This window comes from Pseudonaja textilis, chromosome 7 (genome assembly GCF_049901715.1).
Source record: "Pseudonaja textilis isolate UNSWEBS1 chromosome 7, rPseTex1.2, whole genome shotgun sequence".
Lineage (NCBI taxonomy): Eukaryota > Metazoa > Chordata > Lepidosauria > Squamata > Elapidae > Pseudonaja > Pseudonaja textilis.
This window is the reverse complement of record NC_141996.1, coordinates 17,862,387-17,887,700: the sequence shown is the minus strand read 5'-3', so window position 1 is coordinate 17,887,700 and position 25,314 is coordinate 17,862,387. Positions and strand designations below refer to the sequence as shown.

General features: G+C 37.1%; 1 protein-coding gene across 1 annotated transcript in view; it reads right to left on the bottom strand.

Moving 5' to 3' along the window:
* The window catches only part of DDX10 (DEAD-box helicase 10), a 159,250-nt gene that overhangs the window by 58,298 nt on the left and 75,638 nt on the right, over positions 1-25,314 (bottom strand). The window lies entirely within an intron of this gene.

Genomic DNA, 25,314 nt, shown 5'->3' with positions numbered 1-25,314 from the left:
CAGGTTATTTAATAGCTAAGAAGATATATAACAGAAATATCTTAGGGGCAACATAATAAATATCTAAATTAATAACTGGCAAAACATCTAAATTAATAAATGGTAATGAATTGCTTTTTATTAAACTCACAATGCCTTTCAATTTGTAATACAAGCTCATCAATATTGGTTTTAAATTTATAACCAGTACCTATTCAGGCCAGTTAAATGTGGAAACAAAAGTTTAGATTGTTGAAATGGAAATTAAAAATGTCCTGAATTTTCTCCTTTAATACCTATCTCTTTATGTATGTCTGTGTTTATGTCTGAGTTGAGGGATTTTGTATTCTTTTCAGAAAATGCTCTGGCAGTCTCTCATGAAAGTCCTAGGGCGAGAATATTTCACTGGCATGTAATACCATCTTAAACTGAATGTGTGGATTTTCCACAAGTAATCATAGCCTCCCATAAGGGGGGCTATGAGGTGGGTGAGGAGAGTTCCCAGCTTCCTATGACGGGGTTTCGGGGGTATCATGACTCAGTGGTTAAAGTCACTGAGCTTGTCACCTGAAAAACTAACAGGTCAGGATTGAGACCTGAGTAGCACACAACGGGTTAAGTTTCCATTCCTTGCCCCAGCTTCTGCCAGTTTGCAAGCATGTAAATGCAAGTAGGTTAATAGGAACCACTTTGGTGGGAAGGTAACAGTGATCCCTGTGCCTTTGGCCATTATGGCTATATGACTATGGAAAATGTCTTTGGACAATGCTAGCTACCTTGGCCGAAGGGAGATGAGCACCATGCCCCAGAGTCAGACAGGGAAACCTTCACTTTTCCACGTGTTCAGATCATGCAAAACCTCTTCAAAGGTTAAGAGAGAATTCATTAAATTAAATTAAATTTTTACCAAATGTACAGGTACAGATTAGATCAAACCTGGCTCAACAGTAGTAACTGTGAGAGGGATCTTGGAATCCCAGTGGACAATCATTTAAAAATGAGTCCAAAGCGAGGCAGCAGCCAAAATAGCCAATGCAAACCTAGGTTGCATTAACAGAGGGATAAAATCAAGGTTACGTGAAGTGGCCAGTGAGAATTATTTGATCATAAAATACAGAATTAGCCCTGCTGGGTCAGACTATCTTAACCAACAATTTTGTTTCTTAAAATATATCTCACAAGCAGGGGACGGATCATACAACTATGTTTAAAAATAAATACAGCCCATCGATTTTTTTTTGCTTTTTCACATATTTCAACATATTGAATATTTAAAATTGGTTTCAGAATAGATAAAACATTTACAATTTGTAACCCACTGTGCATTTAAATAAACCTAAATGCAAATTTCAAATGGTGAGAAACTAAGCCCATCCTTACATTTATCACTCTTTCAAACACCTAAAATCATAAGGCGTGTTTGGTGAAAACCAAAATAAGCACTTCACCAGAAGAACCTTGATACTAACTGTAAGGCATGGTGGTAGAAATGCTACAGTTTGGGGCTGCTTTGCTTTGCTCCGTCCATCAGGGCCTCAGCAGCTCACCATCACAGAATCCATTACAAATTTGTTATTGTATCAGAAGGTGTTTGAAGATAATGTGAGCTTGCAAGGTGACCCTAAACATTACAGTTAATCCTCCAAGGAATGGCTAAAAGAAAAAAGAAAGAAAGAAAGAAATAGAGTGTTCTGGAATGGCCAAATCAATTCCCATTAAGATGCTATGGGGTGAATAGAATAGAATAGAATAGAATAGAATAGAATAGAATAGAATAGAATAGAATAGAATAGAATAGAATAGAATTCTTTATTGGCCAAGTGTGATTGGACACACAAGGAATTTGTCTTGGTGTAAATATTCTCAGTATACATAAAGAAAAGATACATTCATCAAGAGTCAAGAATCATAAGGTACAACACTTAATGATAGTCATAGGGTACTATAAGCAATCAAATCAAACTAGGAAACAGTCAATATAAATCGTAAGGATACAAGCGACAACGTTACAATCATACAGTCACAAGTGGGAGGGGATAGGTGATAAAGAGTGATGAGAAGATTAACAGTAATAGTAGTGCAGACTGAAACCGGCTGTGTAAGAAAACCCTTATGAAAATTAGACTCAGCTTAGGGTAAGATAGACCTCTCCTCTGCAAACTATCTTTTAAAACCTTCCAAGGTTTTGGCCCATCTCTCTGACGTGGAAATTGATTAATTCCAATGGTTAATTATGTACTGTAGGAAGAACTGTTTTCTAAATCTTTTTCCTACCAGACTTAACTTGATGGCCCCTGATCTTATCATCTTGAAAAGGAGGAAAAAGCATTCTCCTCATCCAATTTCTCCATGCTATGCATAAGAAATTACCCAAAATAGTTTCTGGCCCAAACATTAATTGGAGTCAACAATGCTTGCTAGATTGCAGATGATCTGACTCTGGGGGAACAGCTTCTGATCTTCAGACATCATAACATGTACAATATGTGAAGGGTGCCACAGATGCTACTTAAAACTACTTTTATATTGATGATTTCTCCACCATTTTATAGCAGGAATGGAAAGATCAGAGGATGATCTAAGTGGCAAAACAACAAACTCCCCATTTTTTTGTTGTCATAGGTTGGAACAACCACTACATTAAAGATAAGGCATAAATCATTAAATCTAAACAAGTAGCCCTCAATTTACTACAGTTCTTTTAGTGACTATTCAAAATTAAAGCAGCACTGAAAAAAGTGATGTGACCGTTTGTCACACTTATGACCTATGGTCACATGATCAAAATTCAGAAGCCTGGCAACTGATTCATATTTATGATAACTTTGTTGCTAACTTAACAACTGCTGTGATTCATTTAACAACTCTGGCAAGAAAGTTCGTAAAATGGGGCAAAACTCAATTCACGAATGTTTCACTTAGTAACAGAAATTTTGCGCTCAATTGTGGTCGTCAGTCGAGGACTACCTGTATGTCCATGTAAAATGTGAGATGGTAAGGAGAGAAGAAGCAAGGGCAACCTCTGAAGATGCAAAAATAATAATAATAATTTTAAAAAAACATATGAAATGCTTTTGTTGAAATCACTGGAAAGAATTGCCAAGGACAATTCAATCAAACAAGCAGAGAACAATATTTCTTATTTCCCACAGTCACTGCATCCATCGCAAAAGTGAGAAATGGATATTGGTTGCATGCTCTGCAAAATGATTTGCATTAAAAAAAAAGGAAAAGAAAATAAGAGGAGAGAAATGAAGGCATAAAAATACATTTCTTTGTGGACTTTAATGAAAATGACATAATCAATTTATACTGCCCTCTGGAATCCAATTTTTAACCTGCCAGTTTCAATAACTGTTTTTAACATTGGGAATAAAAGCAGCTGCAGGCAAGTGGTGGGGGGGCGGGGAGAGATCCTGAACCTGATTTTCTTCATAACATGTCACATCATTAACAATGGATTTTTGGCAACTATTCTGCAGTTTGGAAAAGAGACTTCGTTTCCTTAGAAATATCACAATTTTAAAAAGGAAGGAAAACCAGAGGTAAAAAGATCTGAGTTCAATATCATGTCTGTGTGTTTGTGTGTGTGTCGTCGAAGAACTTGTGTTGATAATCACAACCGCATAATGAAATCCTTGGTGTCACAACATTGAAAGGGGGGGGGGGCTTTCGATTGCACAGCCATTGTTGTCATCTTCACTTTTTCAACCCACCCCGGTAGATTCCTCTGCTCTGCATCATTCTCTGTATCCCCAAATTTTGAGGGGGCGATGAAAAGGGAAAGCCATCAACAGGTGCATACAACTCAGAAATGTAAATTAACGAGATTCTTAAGCTGGTGGGAAGCAAACTAGAAAAAACTAATTGATTAAAATTAAGTCGCTTGAAAGAGGCAGTGTGCTGTTTAAAGAATCTCAAATACATGCTATAATTGATGTAATATTAAAAAGGGAGAAGTACAATAGTTTATTTCTATTTGACAAAAAACAAATTACCATCTCTATTCATTGGCACAAAAGTTCACTTACAAATCTTAAAACATCTGATGAAATAAGATAAACATATGACAGGATATAAGGGTTTAAAGTTAGTCTAGTCCAGGGCTGTTAAACTCCTGGCCCGCAGGCCGGATGCATCATGCGCTGGCCACGCCCGGTGCAGCGAAGGGGGGAACTCCCGATATGTCACGTGATACCGCCATGAAGACTTGAGTTTGACCCCTCTGGTCTAGCCATTTCAGAAACAGTCCAAGAAAACCAAACCAAGTTGCTAAATCCTCCAACTAATTCTAAATACAGGTCAATTACAGGTAATATTAAAGAGAATAGTCTCAGCTCCTGAAACTCTGTTTCCAATATGTGAAAAAAACAGATTCATTTTAAAAGTGTTTACTGCCTTCTAAAGCACGTTTTTCCAGGACACAATTTAAAAAGTAGAATTAAATTAAATTAACTGTTAAAGGAAAGAGAAAAGAGAAAGATATGAAAATAGAATTGTAAAAGTTTTAATATTACTACTGTTGATATAAAATAGATTTGGGTGGGGGGAGGCTGTTATATCATTCAATTCTGAGAACTCATTTTATATACATACAATTCAGCTCTATGATAAAACATGAGCCATCGGCAGATGTAATGTTATTTTCCTAACATGGTAGTATTAGACATTGTCAGGCATGAAAGATCAGGTCCACAGTGAAGGTCCAATTAAGCTCATTTATTGCTAATCATGCCTTTGCACAAGAATCTTTCTCAACTAACAGTTAGCACCTGCTAGGACCATGTTGGCAAACCTATGCCACGCATGCTGGAAGTGGCACGCAGAGCCATTTCCCCTGGTACGCGAGAGGTCACCCGGAAGAGCCCCACTGCGCATGCACGCCACCCGGCAGCTGATTGTTGGGTATCTGGCGTGCATGCACAGGGGGAAAGGGGGGTGCGTGGGAGGCACGCGTGCATACGCAGGGATGCACTGCAAGCAAGGGGGAATTGTGCGTGAATGCGCAGGGGGCATGGAGAGGCCAGCACGCATTGTCTTCTGGGTGCTGGCATCCGAGCACGCACAAATGAGTGTGCGCGCAATTATCGACACAGGAGCTGACAAAGGTTAGCCACCACTGTGCTAGGAGTTAGTAAGAGTCAACAAAATTCAAGGGAGAATGGATGTAGTTCGCTTCTGGCTATGCAGGGATTCTAGGCTGATTCACCTTTTAACTCCACCCCCTAGTTTTGCAACTCCTTCTCCTACATACACTGAGGTAAATACAGGGATGGTGGGGCTGGAAGTATAGCAATTTGTAGAATTCATAGCTCATCTGATTAGGTCAAGGTGAAGAAGGAAGCTCAATCATAACCTCTTATCTGCAGACCACTGACCAGTGATGCCATATGAGCTCCCTTGAGACCCTTGGCTTTCCCAAATGTATTTTTTGTTCCTTATTTTTCAGACAATGGAGAGAACTATCACCCAGATTGGTAAATCCTGATATGGAACATATTATTTTTGGAGATTATTTTTTTATGTTCCCATCCTGCTAAAGGAAAACTCCTTATTGGTTCTGTCAAACAATACAGCCCTGTTATGACAGACTGAGTTTCAAGCAAGGTTTTCTTTATCTAATATGCTTAAAGTTGAAAGTTAAACCAATTTGGAATTATAAAATTTCTGCCTGCCTGAGCAAATTAATCAAACAAATCAAAGTCAAAGTTCAAATATGTTTAAATTAGTTATTCAGTCAAGAGAGCGCTTGTGAAACTATAAATTCACCTGTCAGCTTTGCTCTAGCATACAGCTTTGATATTATCTCTCACTGCAGAGAAAGGGAGAAATCAGAGACTGGTTTATACTTTTCTTAAGATGCTGCCTTCATGATGTTTAAAGAATATTTTATTATATCTTAAACTATAGGGGGAAAACGTGTTCCTTTTAAAATTGCATTGACTATATTATTATGTTTCAGACTGTATTTTTGTAATTTTGATTATAACAACCACTGAACATTAGCTACTAGTTTTGGTCTACACGTTTGTGATATTGTAGAAGATTTATAACATTTTCCTTTGGAAAAGTAAAAAAATGGTTAGCTAAACTTCAAAGCTTAGCTCACTGCTTTTGATAATAATTAAAATCCATGAGTTGTGGAGGTGGGATATTAATTAGAGCTACCAGGTAAGATGATTAAATTCTTTAAAAACTGGAACACCCTCAAATCAAGCAAGAACGGGGTCAATGCTGAGCCCAAGCAGTGGGTAAACTTGACAGATTATAACAAACACAAGTTTTTGGTTACAAAGAGAATTTATCATCTTAGAAAGTCAGAACTACAATTACTAAAATATATGTTTTTGAGGACCACCATCAAATGAAAGACCATCCAAAATTTTCAAATAAAGCAGTCTACCAGTTGCAGACGTAGTCCTTGACTTGGTCAGTGACCATTCAAAATTACAATCTTGCTGAAATTGCAGCCATCATAGCATCCGCATGATCATAACAATACAGACATTTGGATGCTTGGCTTGTGAGTATAAAGTCACTGCTAGCTGGTGTCACATGATTGTCATTTGAGACTTTCCTTGCTAGCAGCCCACAAGCACAGTCACTGGGGAAGCCAGCAAGAAAGGTTGCATTACTATTGTAAGTCACTCCTGTCCCTTTTTCTCCCAAGAAACCCATTATCAGGGATCTCATACTTTATAGCACTCTTTACTGGCCTGCCTGCGCTTAATAAAGCTTACTCATGGCCCTTACCAGCCCAATATGGCATTCCCCTAACACACACCTGCAGCACCTGCATTCCAAGATATTTTTGAAGACATTTGGTCTACAGAGGAGATGCCTGATGAGTTTTGTGATTCCCCTTAAAAATAAGGGAAGCAAACTAGACTGCAGAAACTACAAAGTTATTTCACTACTATCTATTGCAGACAAGATTTTTGCCTGCATTTTGCTGAACAGACCTGTAGCTGTCTGGGAAAGGAACCTCCCAGAGGCACGGTGTGGTTTTCAGCACAGCAGATGTGATATTTGCCAGGAGGCAAAACTAGAAAAAGTGCATCAAGCAGAACAATCCTCTCTATTCTGTCTTCATTGACCTGACAAAGGCATTTGACACTGTAAAGAAGGATCATCCTCTGGATCATCCTGGGACATCATGAGGAAATTTGTGAAATTTGTGATTCTACTGCTCAATTGTGGGGGGGAATGACAGGAGAGATTCTTTACAGTGGTGATACTTCAGCTGTATATGCCATTTCCAATGGGGCAAAACCAGGGTTGTGTTCCTATTCCTATTTACTCTGTTCTTCATTGCATTGTCATATGTTATCCAGAGTCAGAAGGAATAGTGTACATCAGGTACTGACTAAATACTTCTCCCTTTGACTTTTCTGTTTGAATATATGGATGATAGTCCATGCAGTCATTCAAGAAACCTCTTTGCTGACTGTACACTCGTGGCACACAAAGACAGCAATCTAGTGTTAATGCTGAATAAATGTTCAGATGCTACTATGCTCTTTAGTCTGACTACCACCCTGAACTAGACTGAAGCACTTTACAAGCCTGTGCCAAATACCAAAAACAGACACCCAGCTGACACAGGTTGGAGTTCAAATACTTGAGAAGTATTATCGGAAGCGATGAGTCTTAAGACAAAGAAATTGACTCTAGGCTCAGCATACCAAATGGGTACTGAGTGGCCAATCAATGCAATATCCATAACTCCACAGAGCTAAAAGTCTACCGAGCTATGGTTATCCCTTCCCTCCTATATGGATGTGAGTCCTAGTTTCTGTATCAAAGGCACATGAAACTAGAGAAATTTCTTATGTATGTCCTCTGCTCCATCTTTGCTATTTGTTAGCAAGACTATGTCTCCAACCAGGAGATCTTAGAATGTACATTAATGTATGGTTTTTATTGTTATTTTTCTTCCTAAAAGATTTCAGGTTTTTTTTTCAATTGCATTTTTACAGTTTATCTGTTATATTAAAGGTGTACAAAGGTGTACAAAAATTTTAAGTGATTGATCTTGGTCTGATTTTTTTAAAAAAATCTCATAAACCTAGCATTTTAGCAGGGATGTGTAGACTTTTGATATCCACTGCATGCCTACAAAACCTTCTAAACCTATTTTCTCTAATTGCCAGAGTCTTGTATTTGGATTCCTTTAACATCCAAAATTATGTGAACAAATTTGTGTCCCCATTGTCTTCTGCAATGCAACTGTGATTCTGCTTTAAGCTATTCTTGAGCTGCTTCATGTGAAAAACCAGAATCGTGCAAGTCTGAACAAAGACATTTACCGCCTTCACCACTTTTGTCCTTCGATACAATTAAGAAGAAAATATTGGCAGGGTTTCCTTTTCCATAAATTCTGGCTCCGATTTTACAGTCTAGTGAGCCCTGGATGCAATAAATGTGTGAACTATAAAAAGTAGTGGATATTAAAATTTATTTATTTATGTAGACTAAAACACAGTGGTGTATCTGAGAAATAAAGCTATTTTGAGCATGCAGATGTGGTAATGTTTTTGTCTTGGTACATGTGACATTTGTACTAAAGCTCTCCTTGAAAAAAGTCAATTAATGCAGAGAAATGCCATCACTCTTCTTATTTTATTTTTTTGAAAGAATGTACAAAGATTTGGAGAAAACGCAACTTCTCCAGGGGAAGAATGCAGTCAGTTTAAATCTCTTATGATTATGATTCTTCCTTTATGAACGATCAACGTATACTTTACTCAGTCAACTTTATGAAACTATTCTGAAGTGCAGGTGTGGGTGAATTTGGTAGACTAATTAGTCTTCTCTGCCATTGCTCTCACATTATGGAATATCTTGTCCCCTGATTTGAGGTTGTCCATCCCTCTGCTGCCTTTCCAGAATAATGTTAAGACTTGGTTCTGCCAGCCAGTGTGGGGATCCAATGGTGGTACACAACGGTGCGGGGTGGTTGGTGTCTTTTTAACAGAAGGTGCTCTGTCTTTTTAACTTTGAACTTCATTTTTTATACTGATTCAAATTTTTTTTACCCATCCAAAATCACGTAGAAGTGAGATGGTGTGTGTGTGTGTGTGTGTGTGTGAACAAACAGCATTAGATAAGGACTGGGGTTTCCCATATTCAAGTCCCAGTTTACCATGAAATGTTACCAGGTGACTTTTAGTCTCCCTTTCCCCATTCAATTTATTGTGCAAGGCTGTTCAGGGGATAAAACTAGAAGAGGCCAAATGCTGCTCTAAATTCCTGAAGGAAAAGTGGGAGATACATTTAATAAAAAAGTAAACACAGAGATCTTTCCCACATCTCCTTGAAACTGCTGACTGTCAGACAATTTCCTGGCATAATGGTTTTGTCTTTTTTTTTTTACAGCCTGACATAAAATTAGCACTTTGGAAGGATTTTAAATACTGTTATACAGGGATCACAGACCGTAAGTTTATGGGATATATCCTGCTTATTTTATTAAGAGTCCCAGTTGCGAAGCAGTAGCAGGAATGTGCAAGACAATACTCAGTACAGGAATTTGTTTTAATATTCAAAATTGAACTTCACATGAAATCCACTACTAGGTATTACCACTAATTTTGTTTCATGCAGATTTAAACCCCAACTTATAATAGCATAGTCTGTTAGAATAAAAGGATGGAGGAGGTTTTATAATTACCATGGTTGAGCAACTAAAAATTAGAAACTCCTATAGTTTAAGTAAAACGAAATGAAATTTGAATGCTATTATCCCGAAGTTATTTATAAAAATTCTGATCAGCATAAAATGAATGAATTAATTTTAGAGTATATAAGAATAGCCAAATGTCTGTCTCGCAAAGCAAAAAATTAATGATAGAATTATTTGCAATGTTCTTCTGCAATATTATAAAAAAAGTGACTGAAATCTCAGCACTTGTGTTCAAGGAACAAAACATGCCTCATGACTACAACAGAACTAGAAAAATGGCAAAAACTTTGGGATAGAAATTATAAATTGACAATGACAACTATGTATAAGGAAAATTGATATAAAATGTTCAACAGGTGGCATTTGCCACTGTCAAGATTAGGAAAGGTGTTTAGAAACTTGTCTGTCAAATGTTGAAAATATAATCAGATACTGGGCTCGTACTACCACATGTGGTAGATATGTCCAAGAGCAAAAAAATACTGGACAAAAATACATACATGGTTAGAGAAAATGATAAAGCAACATATAGATTTAAAGCCAGGGATATTTTCCAAGGTATATTACCTGAAAAATATGATAAAGGGGTTGTATATTTAATATCACATGTATTGAAAGACAATACTCTGTATATTAAGCACTCATGTGTGATAATGAAAAAAATGTACAAATAAAAAATAAAACATGCCTCATGACCTCAAAACTCTGAGGTCAAGATGTCATGATGTCATTGCATGAATTTCTTTGACAAAATCCTAAGTCTGCTGCAAAAACCTATATTTGGAGTTTAAATCAGAAAACACTATGGATAGGTCATGATTAATGCAAGATTCAATAATGCAAGTTAGTGTTAATTGTAAATTGATATCAGGTTGTGTTTAATGCAACTTGAAATTCAGTTAATGTAAGGCTAATACTTATGCAGTTCAGGCTAGTTGGGGTTTTAGATGTTAGCGTTCATGGGTACAATATGGAATGAAGGAAGATTCCATCAGAAGAAAACAGAAAAAAAGAAGAGGCTCATTACTGCATTACAGCAAACATTTGATGTAATTGAACATTAATGTGCTCAATTAATGTTAGAGGAATGCGGTGGCTCAGTGGCTAAGATGCTGAGCTTGTCGATCAGAAAGGTCGGCAGTTTGAATCCCTAGTGCCACATAACAGAGTGAGCTCCCGTTACTTGTTCCAGATTCTGCCAACCTAGCAGTTCGAAAGCATGTAAAAATGCAACTAGAAAAATAGGGACCACTTTGATGGGAAGGTAACAGTGTTCCTTGTGCCTTCGGCATTTAGTCATGTCGGCCACATGACCACAAAGACGTCTTCAGACAGCACAAGCTCTTTGGCTTTGAAACGGAGATGAGCACCGCCCCCTAGAGCCAGAAACGACTTGCACATATGTGCAAGGGGAACCTTTATCTTTACCTAATGTGCTTAAGGGAACACTAAATAGGAGTTGTTGGAATGCCTTGAACCTGCATATTTTTGCTTTCTATGTCTACTCTAAGAGTTTGTTAATCTTAAATTTAATTATAAGTATATTCTTTTTATCTTCTACTGTAAAATTTTAATAAACATATAAAAATCTATATTTAATTTTTTTTCATTGCCTATTTCCATTGTGCTGGAACCAATTGCCCTATTGTCCATAGCAATATCACTTTGACAAGTGTGAATTCAAATAATGCAACCATTTCATGGGACTCATTAACTGCACTAATTGAGACCTCAAAAATACACTGAATCAATACTGAGAATATTTAAGAAATATAGGAAAAAATGAGAGGGGGCGAGGGAGAGAGAGGGAGAGGGAGGGAGAGGGAGGGAGGGAAAGAGAGAGAGAGAGAGAGAATATATATACTGTATAATATTTTGGAACCTACAAATATGTAAAATGGTAATAGCACATTTATGCCCAAACAGTTTATGATCGACCTTACATTAAATCCATCATGTATCCAAATATTCATCTACTTAAGGCAAAATATAGGAAAAACCCTGTAATTAAAATCTCAGAAACTAAATATATGTGACACATGTTGTATTTATCATACATTTGCGTAGTACACAGATTGATTTCTACTTCAGCAGCTTATAACGGCAGTCTAAAACCAATTACAGCAGGACTGTTTAATATGCGATCCCCAAATATAACTCACAAACCAGACTTTTTTTTAATTATCAAGCAAATTCAATCCAGAGGATTATCCATCTGTAGCTGGGCTACAATGAGTACCATTTGAGGCATGGTAGATGAAGATTACAAGAGGCCAGGGCTAAATTAGTATTTCCTTTGAACATATAGCTAGTCCTCAACAAGAACTGGGACTGGAATTTCTGTTGTTAAGTGATGCAGTAATAAAATGCTACTTCATTCAGAGGTGGAAATCCCTGCGATTCCAGTTGCAGTCATTAACTAAATCCCATGGTTGTACAGCGAGGCAATTTTCTACCAGCTTTCCACAACCAAAGTCAGTGGGGAGGCTGGCAGGGAGTTGCAAGTCCAGGATTGCAGGCAGGAGACAACTGGGGAGAGAGAATGTGAGAATGTGTGAGAGGTGCCATGGGAGTCAGGAACAGTGCAGTGAAGGTGTATGAAAGGTGTTGCATGGGTCAGAGGGGGTGCACAAGAGTGTGTGTGAGTGGTGCCGTGCAGATCACATACAGTGAGGGTATGCAAGAAGCACCACAAAGGTTGGGAAAGATGTGCAAGAGAGTAAGTGGGTGCACGAGAGATACCATCTGGATCAGAGATGATACATAGGGGGTGCTGGAACATCTGGAACCTTTGAATGGTCACTGAACAAATAGTCATAGGTCAAGGACTCCCTGTATACACTAACTACAAATAAATTCACAATTTTATGATGCTGTCTTTTTTAATGTATGCAGCAGTACAAAATACATTATGTTCATATTTTTTTCTGAGTCCAGATTCATAACTCAGTTTGTAACCATCCTCAGAACATAAATTATAGGGTGTAAATAATTGCTCTTCCTGTTTGCTCTTTACGAAATCAATATATTTTCTCATTTAGCATAGCCTACCCAAATAACCTATAGAAATATCCATGAAGGAGAAACAGTACCATTAACACGAAGTGATAAATAATCTATCTATAAGGCAGTATTGGCACGCATAAGATCAAATCAACTAGGATGAGGAAGCCTGAAATTAGCATTCTAATTTTGCAAAGAGCTCCTGGATGTGGGTAGACCTGGCTTTTCTGCTGTGAAAAAAAAAAAAAGATGGAAGGGAAAGGCTTTGTTTCCTTTTTTTTGCAACGCAAAGCCAGCCCCACATGGCCCAGGAGCATGGCACAAAGGACATTTTGGCACACTTTGGCCCCTCTTTAAGCTGGGGTGTGTGTGTGTGTGTTCTTTTTTCAGTATGCAAAGCCAGCCCCATAAGCCCAGGAGCCAGGCAAGGCATGTCTCATTAGCAGTGGAAGCAGGAGAGTAGGGAAGGTCAACTGGGGTAGCAGAATGCAAGGTGGCAGAGAGCCAAATGGGCATAGGTGGAGAGAGAGAGAGAGAGAGGCCAATGGAAGTGCCCCTGCGGTCATGTGACCAAAATTCCAGCGCTTGCCAATTGACATACATTTATGATAGTTGCAAGGGTCCAAATGTAACATGTTCGCTGTTTCCTACCCTCCCAGGGTGCTTCTGAAGTCAAGTCAAGAGAGAAAGCTGGATTATTTAACAATTGGATGATTCACTTAATGACCACAGCAAGAAAGTTCACAAAACGGGATGTGTTTCATGGATGTGTCACAAAACAACTACATTTCTTAGTGATGAAATGTCCAGTCCCAACTGTGGTCATAAATCAAGGACTACTTATAGTAATTCAATACCTTTTGCACATATGTACATATTCTCACATACATATTAATTCGAAGACAGACTTTGAATTATATTAAATCAAAGATAAGACTTTGAATTAACTAAATTGGGAAAGCTCTGATTTGCAGTCACTTTGTATAAGAGCTATTCCTCCTAATCAGGAAACAAACCATGCTGAGCTGCTCAACATTCAGCTTATGGCTGTTACCCTGGAATCAGGATCCATGTATACGAAGCCCATATATGAAGATCATTACATACACAGGTTATTTGTTCATAGCGATATACAGGTAGTCCTTGGTAAGGAAACAGCTAATTAGCCTATCAAGAAAAACCTGTGAGAAGTGAAAAAAGGATTGGAATAATAATTACTTGAAGGGAAACCCCGAGCTTCACTGGCTTGAATTTAAAGATGAAAAGAATCAAGAACCTGTATAAATTTTCACTGTTAAAAAGAATACTTTTCACCCACCCACCCCGCTTCTGTTCAATCACCCCTGCATTTTTCTTGGCAAGGTTTTTCAAAAGTGGTTTGTCATTGCCTCCTTCCTAGGGCTGAGAGAAAGTAACTGCCCAGGGGTTGCTCAGCTGCCTTTAAGCCTAAATTGGGACTAGAACTCAGTCTCCAGGTTTCTAGCCTGATGTCTTAACCACTACACCAAATGGCTCTGAAAAGAACACTAGGAGATGCTAGTTCTTTGGGGTCCATATTTTAATGCTTTTATGGCTCATCAAATCATAGCATTATGGAGTTGTCAGAGATCCAAGAATCAACTAATTCAACCCTCTGCGATGTGCAGGAAAACCAATGAAACCAGCCTTGAGAAATGACAGATCAGCCTATCCTTAGAAACTTCCAGCAATGAAGAACCCACAAATTCAATTAACTATAAACTATATTACAGGTGGTCCTTGACTTATGACCATAATTGAGCCCACAATTTCCATGTTATGTCATGACAGTCATAAAGTGGTTCACCATGTGACCTGACCCGATGTTTTGGTCATTTTGGGGCTGTCATTAAGCAAACCTATAGTTCACTATGGGATATTTTTTGCTAGAAACCAGAAGTAAATGCTACTTTCTGGCAAATATATCAAATATCGTGGTCCTGTGACCACAAGCCTCTGCAAACAGCCATAAATGTGGCCTGTTTTCAAGCACCCAAACTGTGGTCACTTGACCACCAGGGGCTCAGATGTTAGAACTTCAAATCCAGTTGTAAGTCCCCTTTTTGGATTGAATTGGAGTCTATTGTTGCTTTGAATGTGTCTAAGCAACCAGTCATAAGTTGAGGACTACCTGTATTGTTGTTCAAATCTTTCCTCAAAATGATGTCCTTAAATTTAAACAAAATCTAAGCAACTGTCAAGTGCAATAATTTCTGGTCCTAACATCTAAGGTAATAAAAAAATAAATCCTGACCATATAGTACCCGTTTAATGCAGGGGTCCCCAACCACCGGTCCCTGGAACAATTTCTACCGGGCCGCCGCCATCTTGTTTTGATGAAAAAGTGCTTCCGGTGAGCTTTTCCGGGTAGAAAGCGGTGTTTGGGTGCTGAAAGAATCCTCGCGCCTTAGTTTCATCGAGGGGAGGCGCGGCTTCGAACAAAACTAAGGCGCGAGGATTCTTTCAGCACGCATGGTAAGGTGAGCCGAGCGACCATCCCGAAGCCGTCGTGAAGCCCATCGACACAGGTACAAAGGAGGAGTTGAAGGTGGCGGGGAGAAGCGGGGGATGGCTGGCTGGCCGGTCGCTCGGCTCGCCTTGCCATGCATGCTGATGCTGGTACCGGGCCGCGGATGATTTTGTGATGCTGGTACCGGGCCGCGGATGATTTTGTGATGCCGGTACCGGGCTGCGGCACAAAAAAGGTTGGGGGCCACTGCTTTTAATGTACTTGAACACAGACATCATGTCTCCCCTCAGTCTTCAATATGCCAAGTTTCTTCAGCATGTCCTCAAAGTTCCTGTTTCAAGTATTATCATACTGTATTCTTTTAAGCACCTTCCAGTCTGTTAATATTCTTTTGAAATACAGTCCCTATATTTCATAATACTCTAAGTGTGATCTCGCCCGAGTAAATTTTTTTTGGGGGGGGAGGGTGCAAAACTATCAATGGATCACCATTCTTCTCAAGAAAGAAAAGGCAAGAATTTGGGAGTAGGTAGCCTTTCTAGAAAAAAATTAAAGGCATTTGACAATGTGAATTGGAGATTTATGTTAATCCTATTGGAACAGATGGGTTTTGCTAGAAGATTTATCCAAGCAATAGAGGCTATTTACCATGAGCAAACAGCAAAGGTAATGATGGAGGGAGAACTTACAGACTCTATTAATATAAGAAAAGGCACAAGACAAGGATGTCCCCTTTCTCCCTTGCTATTTGTATTGACTTTGGAAGTGTTGAATAGAAATATTAGAGAAGATAAAAGTATAAAAGGAATGAAAATTAAAAAGGAGGAATTTAAATTGCAAGCCTTTGCGGATGACTTAGCCTTTATTTTGGAAGATCCTTTAGAAACAGCTCTGAAGCTATTGGAAAAGATAGAGACATATGGTGAGGTGGCTGGTTTGAAAATAAATAAAGATAAAACAAAGATTTTGTCAAAGAACATGTTACTAAGACAAAGAGAAGAATTGGCAGACCTGTTGAAAATCCAAGTTACGAACAAGGTTAAGTATTTGGGGATATATTTGACATCAAGATGTAGTACATTAAAAGAGAATAATTATATTAAACTTAAACAACAGATAGCCTTAGATTTGAAGAAATGGGAAAATTTACAACTGTCATTAATAGGGAGGATTTCAACAATCAAGATGAATATTTTACCCAGAATCTTATTTTTGTTTCAAACAATACCAATTAGGCTCGGGAAAGACTATTTTGAGGATTTAAATAAAATTGTGTTGAAGTATATATGGCAAGGCAAGAAAGTGAGGATAAAGCTAAAACTTTTGCAAGATGCTAGAACTAGAGGAGGTTTTGGCCTGCCTAATAGGGAGCTGTATTATCAAGCTGCAAATTTGATGTGGGTTAAGGAATGGATAACATTAAGAAAGACTAGATTGTTGACATTAGAAGGTCATGATCTGTTGTTGGGTTGGCATGCTTTTTTATGGTACAAGGGAACTAAGACACAGGGCTATTTTCGAAGACATTATATATGGGAGTCTTTGTGGTTAAATTGGGAGAAGATAAAAAAACAATGTTATTTGAAAATTCCAGTTTGGTTATCGACGATAGAAGCATTTTCTTATCCTATAATCTATAAGAAGGAACAAACAGTTAGATATGGGGAATTATTAGATGAAAAGGGTGAACTTAAATCGATACAAAATTTAGAGGAACAAGGTATAAAGATGAATTGGTTTTCATATGTGCAAATACACTCAAGGTATGATGAAGATTCCAAAACAGAGGGATTTTATGATAAACAGACTGACTTAGATAAGATCTTGACAGGTACTGATGAAAAGGTGATTAAAAAACTATATGGTTATTTATTGGGAATTAAGCTAGAGGAAGAACAAGTTAAAGAAACTATGATTGCTTGGGGGAGGAATTTTGGATATGGGATTGATTTAGAGAAATGGCAGAAACTATGGTCGCAAAATTATAAAATGACAATGTCTACAGCTTATAAAGAAAATCTGTATAAGATGTTTTTACAGGTGGCATTTTCCCCCGACAAAGATTGCAAGAATGTTCAAGAATAAATCTGAAAAATGCTGGAAATGTCATCAGATACCTGGCTCATACTACCATATGTGGTGGACTTGTGAGGATGCTAGAAAATACTGGACTAAAATCCGCATGTGGTTGGAAAAAATGACAAAGAAACACATAGATTTGAAACCGGAGTTCTTTTTCATGGGAATCGTACCAGATGTATACAGTAAAGACTTGAAATATCTGATTGTAAATGTATTAACTGCGGCTAGGATTGTATTTGCTAAATATTGGAAAAATGAGAAAATTCCATTGCAGGAAGAAATTATTAATATTCTTTTGAAATACAGTCCCTATATTTCACAATACTGTGATCTCGCCCGAGTAAAGGGAAATAAGGATGTCATGTATCATTTCTACTATGCTTCTTTTAATGTAACTCACAACTATGTTAGCCTTGCTAGTACTTGTTTCCGATTGCTGGCTAATTTCAGCTTGTTCTTACTGTCCACAGCTAAGTCTTGGAAAAAGCACTAAAATACTGTGCCTCTAAACCAAGGGTGTCAAACTCCATTTCATTGAAGGCCACATCAGGGTTGTGTTTGACCTTGGAGGTGGGGCAGGGTGTGTGTGGCCAGAGTGACGGTGGCCAGCTCGACATCACTCGTTTCGGGGACGCCTGTGGTGGCCCAAGCTTTCTGCCAGTGAAAACGAGCTCCCTTCACTGTTTCCAGGGCAGCCCTGCAGGCCAGATCTAAGCACTTCTGTGAGCCAAATCTGACCTGAGGGCCTTGAGTTTTCCACCCCTGCTCTAAACCATGGATCTTCTATCTTAATTTATCTTTGTAAATTGCTCTGAACTAAGAAAGGAGAAACAAGGTTTTCCAAATGCCCACACTTCTTATAATGCTACGCCAGGAATTTCGGATCAATAACTCACTTTGCATTAGAGCAGTCCTCCTTTACTGTCTTTTGTAAAAATGGATCTACAAATTTTTTAAAAGGTTGGTGAAATAGACAAAGATTTCGCAGAATTTATTACAAATTTAGGACTACATATTCCTATATATTTTAAAAGATCATGCTGGATATTAATAGATATGTTAAAATTTTGTTAAGTTTAGTGGGGCAAGATTAATGTGTAAAATAAATATAGCTCTTAAACTGATTTATGTTTTAAGAGGTACTCCAATACAGTGTTAATTCCAAGTAGGTGTTTTCCTCAGATAAACAAAGTATTGAGAAAATGGTAAAGGTTTGTGAGAGTGACCTTGATGGATGAGGGGAAGAGATGCTGCCAAGGGACTGATTATATAAGAGTCCTTAGTGGCCTAAAAGCCAAAGGAAGAAACTTTGAAGGAACTGGTTGTCTGCAGGAAATTTTACATCAGACTGTTATGTAGTCTAAAATAAAGTAGAATTAATCAAATTTTCTATCTAATTTGCATGGGAAGGCTGGCAAGATTTATTTGGAAAGAGAGGCCACCAAGGATTTCATTGGTTAAATTGCAATTATCTTTTTATGGTGATCATTTTAATTTAACAGATTGCTACAATATCATTGAACTGTTTTAATGTTCAGTTTTAGGGTATTTTTTCCAGCTTTTTACTATGAACTTCTAAAGAAAGAAATTGCTATGCTGTGCTAAATAGATCATTTATCTGAATTCCTTTCATTTACTTTAATTGATCTCAACTCAATTAATGGAGGGTCAAGTGTTCCTATCCCAGCCACAGATGTCTAATAGAATGGATTATCTATTATTAAGTGTTCTGAAATCCAGATGAAGCTTCTATTTTTAAAAATGAGCAAAAAAGAGAACTATTTTATATGTTAGATTGCTTCCTGAAATTCCTTTCTTCAGTGAGTGTAAATATAAAAATTTTCTAGCAAACCTAAACATCTCAAGATGTTTAGTAATTTATAACCCTAGATCTGCTTCTGAAAATTTACATGGGCCAAACTGAAGCTGGAGTACAGAGACATAAAGCTGCCAAAAATTTGAGAGATTCAACTACTGCCTTGCTAAAATTATTAATTTAATTTTTCAATTACCACCTTCAGTTCCTTTGTTCAATAATCCATGCCTTTATACTACATTAAAAAAACGTACTCTGTAAACAAGAACAAGGAAAACTCACCATTCTAGGGAAGGAACATTCCAGAGAACACTGGAACATTCTATCTTTCAGCTTTTGTTCCTTTTTTGCTTTACTCTAGTGTTAAAAATCTCATGACTAATAGTCTTTGCCTGTCACAGATGTAATCAATTAATGTGATACATAATGTTATCAATTGTTGATCAATAACTTAATCCATAGTTTACTGGATTAAGACTGTTCACTGACCCAATGGCCCAATGACTAAAAGAATATTTCACATTAAGTTGAACAACATTTTTGTATGATTAAAACATGAAAGGGGTGTGGTTTTTTTTGGGGGGGGGAACTATCAATGGATCACCATTCTTCTCAAGAAAGAAAAGGCAAGAATTTGGGAGTAGGTAGCCTTTCCAGAAAAAAATTAACTCTACCATGATAAGGTTCCCTCATTTTAGTGGCATGGTAACTAGCACTCCTTTGTAAATGTCCACACTAGGCTTATGTTCACAAATATAAAGTGTACAACTGTATCCTTAGGACAGTTTATGTTTTCAGCTGCTGCCACGGAAAGCAACAGGAACAGACAATCACAAATTTCGTGGATTTTTATCATCAGCTTCCCTATCTTCTACAGCAGGGTGTCAAACTCACTACACCATCACGTGACGTATAGGGACTTTTCCCCCCTTCGCTAAACTGGGCATCAGGGTGGCCAACGCGTGATGCATCCAGCCCACAGGCCAGGAGTTTAAGAGCCCTGTTCTACAGAGAAGAGAGGAAGCTTCCTCTTCATGCTTAAATAAGGACAAAATATTTAAGTATGGAGAAAAGTGTTTAAGAATTAATACAATTCTTTGAGACTGTCTATTTTGGCAACAACTGAGTTCTTCTCTTTTTTTAATAAAGTTTTATTTGGGTTTTCACACACAAAATACAATAGCATGGTCCCGGGTTGAACTTCTTTATACAGATGCAAAACTCAATTTCATGCTCCTTTTTGTATTCTATTCCATATCTTATACTATTTTACATTTTCTATATAGTTTTTCCCCTCTTTTAATTTTCTCAATTTTATTTTGATTATCTCATCTCAATTCAAATCATATTTATACTTTTGTCTGTTTCAATTTCATATTATCTTTTCTCATTAAACAAATTTTCTCCTGTAGTTACTAATTGGAGTATGACACCTTTATATCTTTTAATTACATCCATTCAACTCTTATTTAAACTTCAATATATACCTTAAGTTTATGACCTTCAATATAATACATAATACATAACTTCCAATCAGATTCTGCTTGGCACATTCTTATAATACACACTATATTCTTTTTTTTAAAAAGAAAGATTGTAAATATATGTAATTATAAACCCTCATTCCATTCCAGTTCAGTTCTATCATTAATAATAATTAAAACTATAACATCTTTAACACTTCTTTTCAATTAAATATCATACTTCCTTAAAAACACATATAATCTCCATAATTAATTTTTCCCTTATTTCTCTTCACATGTTTTATAAATCATTAAATATACCTTTTGTTACATTTATTTATTGACAAGCATTCCACTGAATTACGATAGCTATTTTATCAGACATTTTAATCATACATTGTTTCATAGTTTCTAAAATTATTTCTGCTTCTAGTATAACCATACTATCTTATGTACCTTTGCAGAATCCCTTTTTCCATTAAGTTTTCACCCATTATCTCTAAATAGGCTGTTTTTCTATATTTTGCTTCTGTCCTTTATAACTTCTTTTCCTTTCTTTCTTCCCTCTCATCTTCTCCCTCCCCTTTTTACCCCCTTGTCTCTCTAGTTCTAATTCTCTCTTCTGCATTTCCCTCTTCTGTTGCTTTCTGATTTTATACTTATTTTTCACTCAATTTTTTCTTGGGGGGGGGGTGTTTTTCCCAATCTTAAACTTTCCATTCTCTTTCCCCCCTTTCCTTTTTTCCCCCATCTAAGATTACTTGTTCATTAAAGATGGCTTCTTCTTTGTCGCAATCTTCTTGTTCTGCAGGCATTTTTTGTTGTTTCTCATAATTCCAAATCTCCATTTCTAAAAACTGAAATACGAAGCCAAAAGAACCTCTCCCTTCTTGTGCATCTTTGTATTTTTTAAGTTCCACTTTCAGTTCTTCTAAAAGTGGAGCCATTTTAAAAAGTTTTAAACAACCACCCGATTGATTTTAGTCATTCAAAACAATAACCAAGAATCCAGAAATCATCAAGTAATCCAGATAGTCCCGAGTTATATCTTCTTATTTCTTTTTCAACTTTCTCTTCCTGGCGTTTTGTTGTGATATTTCAGTTAGAATGTATCTTTTGGAAGTCTTGTTGAGATTTTGCTGTAAGTTCTTTTTTAATTCCAGGCAGTCTCCTCCCTTCCAGATCCTACCCTTTTATTCTTTTTCTCTCCTTTCCTCTTTTCAAAAGCTTTTAATTATCCAGAAATCTTTATTATCCCTTTGACTTTTTATTTTCAGCATTAAATGCCTATTGATGTCAAAGTGGATTTTTTTTCAATTTCTTGCTTAAGTCTCTTAGCTGTCAGCATAGGAAAAGGAGAAAACCAAATCTTTTCCCTTTTCTCTCTCCTTCGCAGCTTAAAAATCTTCTTAGGGAACAATGTTATTGTTTTTAACAGTTCCAATTCCAGGGTACCTTATTTGTTGCTTTTGCTGTTTGAGTTCTTCTTTGTGGTGGCCATTTCTGACCACCGCTGCAACCGCCTTCGGGAAAGGGAGTAATGGCCAGCTGGGGAGGAGAGATGCGGCTCTCCTCAACCCTGCTGGCAGTCTCCCCCTTCTTCACCACCTCTACAGGGTGGCTTAGCCCCGAAACCAGCCAGCTCGGGGCGCTCCAGGGGCGAGCACGGATCGAAGCCTCGCAGAGACGAGGTTTTGCTCTGTCGCTAAAGAAGCTCCAAAAAAAAGTGAGTTCTAAGAATCACCCACAACCCAGATCCATCTCTAATTTTCTCAGCAATCTAATCTGTAAATGGATAAAACTGTCAAAACAAAGCAACCAGCACCCTGAATTACTTGAATATCCCTCTTTAAAGATAACTACTTAATAGACTTGAATGGAATGGAATGGGATGGGATGGGATGGGATGGGATGGGAAGGGAAGGGAAGGGAAGGGAAGGGAAGGGAAGGGAAGGGAAGGGAAGGGAAGGAAAGGAAAGGAAAGGAAAGGAAAGGAAAGGAAAGGAAAGGAAAGGAAAGGAAAGGAAAGGAAAGGAAAGGAAAGGAAAGGAAAGGAAAGGAAAGGAAAGGAAAGGAAACAACAGAGCAAACTGTTGCATCTAAATACAAAGCATTTAGTCGGCATAGCTATGAAGAATATTGAGACGATTTATATTCACTCAGACATAACTGAAGTGTCTCTTGAGACACACAAATAAATTAATTATGCTCATGAATCTGTTAAACCAACAGAATTATAAATTCAATTATTTGATAAAGATTTATTATGTGCAAAGCTTCTCAAAATCTGAGGACATGGAATGCAAGCACTTAATACAACTTAAGCACCAGAAAACTGTCCGTATGAGTTAACTTATCCTAGTTTTTAAACTCCTACATATTTGAGGCATACATGTTCATGCTCCAAAATATAAAATATAAAATAGAATATTAATATTTGATTATCTCCATTCACTATTGAATTGAAGTTCTGTGTATGGGAGCTGTATATATAATATGGATCACAACAAAGTTTTTAAAGGTATTTTAAACAAATGCCTGAAGGAATCTGACTTCCTCTTTCAGAAGCACTGTATCATCTCTGCTTGAGTTGCTGGATTCCATTAGAGACAATCCTCTACTTACGAATTTTCAAGTTGCAAACTTTCACCAAAACAAACAAACCTGTTCCCAACAACCTTCAGATGTTGTTTTTAAATTCTAAAAATTACACATGGTCCTCAACTCACGTCCAGTCACTTGCGGTCCATTCAAAATTGGTCAGTCCACCCCTTGCAATTAAATGCTTTGGTACTGGGCATTCACCCACAGACCTTACAGCCATTTGCAGAATCCTGCAGTCATGTGACTATGATTTATAATGTTTCTTGCAAGAAACCCATATTTACAACCACTGCAAAAATTGTCATAAAATTAGGTAAATTACGTGGGTGCCTCAACTTGTGACAGTCATGGTATATGATGGAAATTCCAGGCTCCATTATAGTCATAAGGAAATATGTCAGGAAATTAAAGGATTAAAAATTAGACATGGAAGTTGAAGAAAAAAAAAATTGGAAGAAAACAAGGGGAAACCACTTCAGTAATATTGTTGAGCAAAGGACACAGACATAAAACAAGCAACCGATTAGTTCAGCTTGAGTGAATCTTTACATTAATATAAATTAGGGAAATTAAATATAGGAGCTAACCCGCTAAATAAAGAGGGATGCCGCTATTCTGTGTCTCCATCATGTGCCCTATTGCCCCAAAAATCATGAAAAAAAGGTCCTTTAAAGCTGTTTAGTCCAATGAATGTATCACATTCGTATTGTGCCTTTCTTTCTGCTCAGGGCATGTAACATAAAGGAAATATAAAAATCAATGTGGAACAGAAAATGAAATGTCTGGTCTTTCTTTCTGCTGCTAGCAATTGAGGAGATGAACTACTGCAGCAGAAATAATGAATCAAAGCAAGGCTCAGTCCCATTTATCTGCTACTGACAAGCTGAAGTTCTCCGAGCCAGTACCAATGATAGCAAATGCAAGATATGCTAAATAATTCTCTATCTGCAGTCATTTGGAATTTATTGGCATATACATCTAAATTTCTCCATACCAAAAATGTGTCCTTTTAATTCATTGCCCTTTTCTTTCTTTCCTCCCCTTTACATTTCAAAGGCGTTGGGGTGAAAAGTTTGGATTCTTGAAATAATTTGGCCTAAAATAGTTCCTTTTTATAATGATCATAATCCAACATTGCTCTTTGACTGGTATTTCCTATACATACATACTTACTTACTTACATACATACATACATACATACATACATACATACATACATGTATACATTAATACTATTAATACTATCGCTGCCTTTTATAGTTTTTCTATGTCTCCAGTGGAAGTGCCCCCGATTGTTATATTTTTATTATACATCTTTAGGAAAATAAAAATGATTTTAAATAACTGAATATACTATATCGCCTTAAAGAATACACAATCACTATTAAAATATTTAATATATATTTAAGTGACATATGAATATCAGCAATATTCAATATGGTATAAATAATGAAATGGCATTACATTAAATTCTATCACAGCAATTGAAGAATTTGTGTTAAGATGTATGCAGAGTTATCACCCCAAAATGGTTTCCAAGTTCAATTAAATTCTGTGTCTTCTCTTTCTTTTAAAACACAGAGTTATTCTAGACCAGGGGTGTCAAATTCACATTATCACGGCAGCATCACATGACATATTAGGACTTTTTTCCCCCTTCACTAAACTGGGCAGGGGCGGGGCCAGTACATGACACATCCGGCCTGCGGGCTGCAAGTTTGACACCCCTGTTCTAGATATTGAAGGAGAATCTTAGAATTTAATTAGTAATTCTTCTACAGAAACCGCTGTATATACTTTCTAACAGGAAGCATACAATATCCTTGCAGCAATTACCATGGACAAAATTATTTGATGTATTTTGTGGGAATTTTAATTAGTGGCAAATAGAGGCCCCATAAACTAAGCCTGTTTTCTTTTTTATGTAAAATGTTTCTTTCACACTATGTCTTCATGTGAGTATGCATGAAAAAAAGAAATAAACTTGAAACACTTCTGAAGCGAACTCTTGTTTGTTCCAATTTGTTATTTAATACATTCAACTACTAAGCTTCTTAGCTTGACTAAAACCTAAATGAGACTCCCAATTAAAAACTCTCCATATTAAAAATGGTTGTTATCAAAATTTGTGGAGAAATTCATAAGTTTGGTTTATGTATGAATATTATGCCACTAAAGTAACATTCAATTGTCT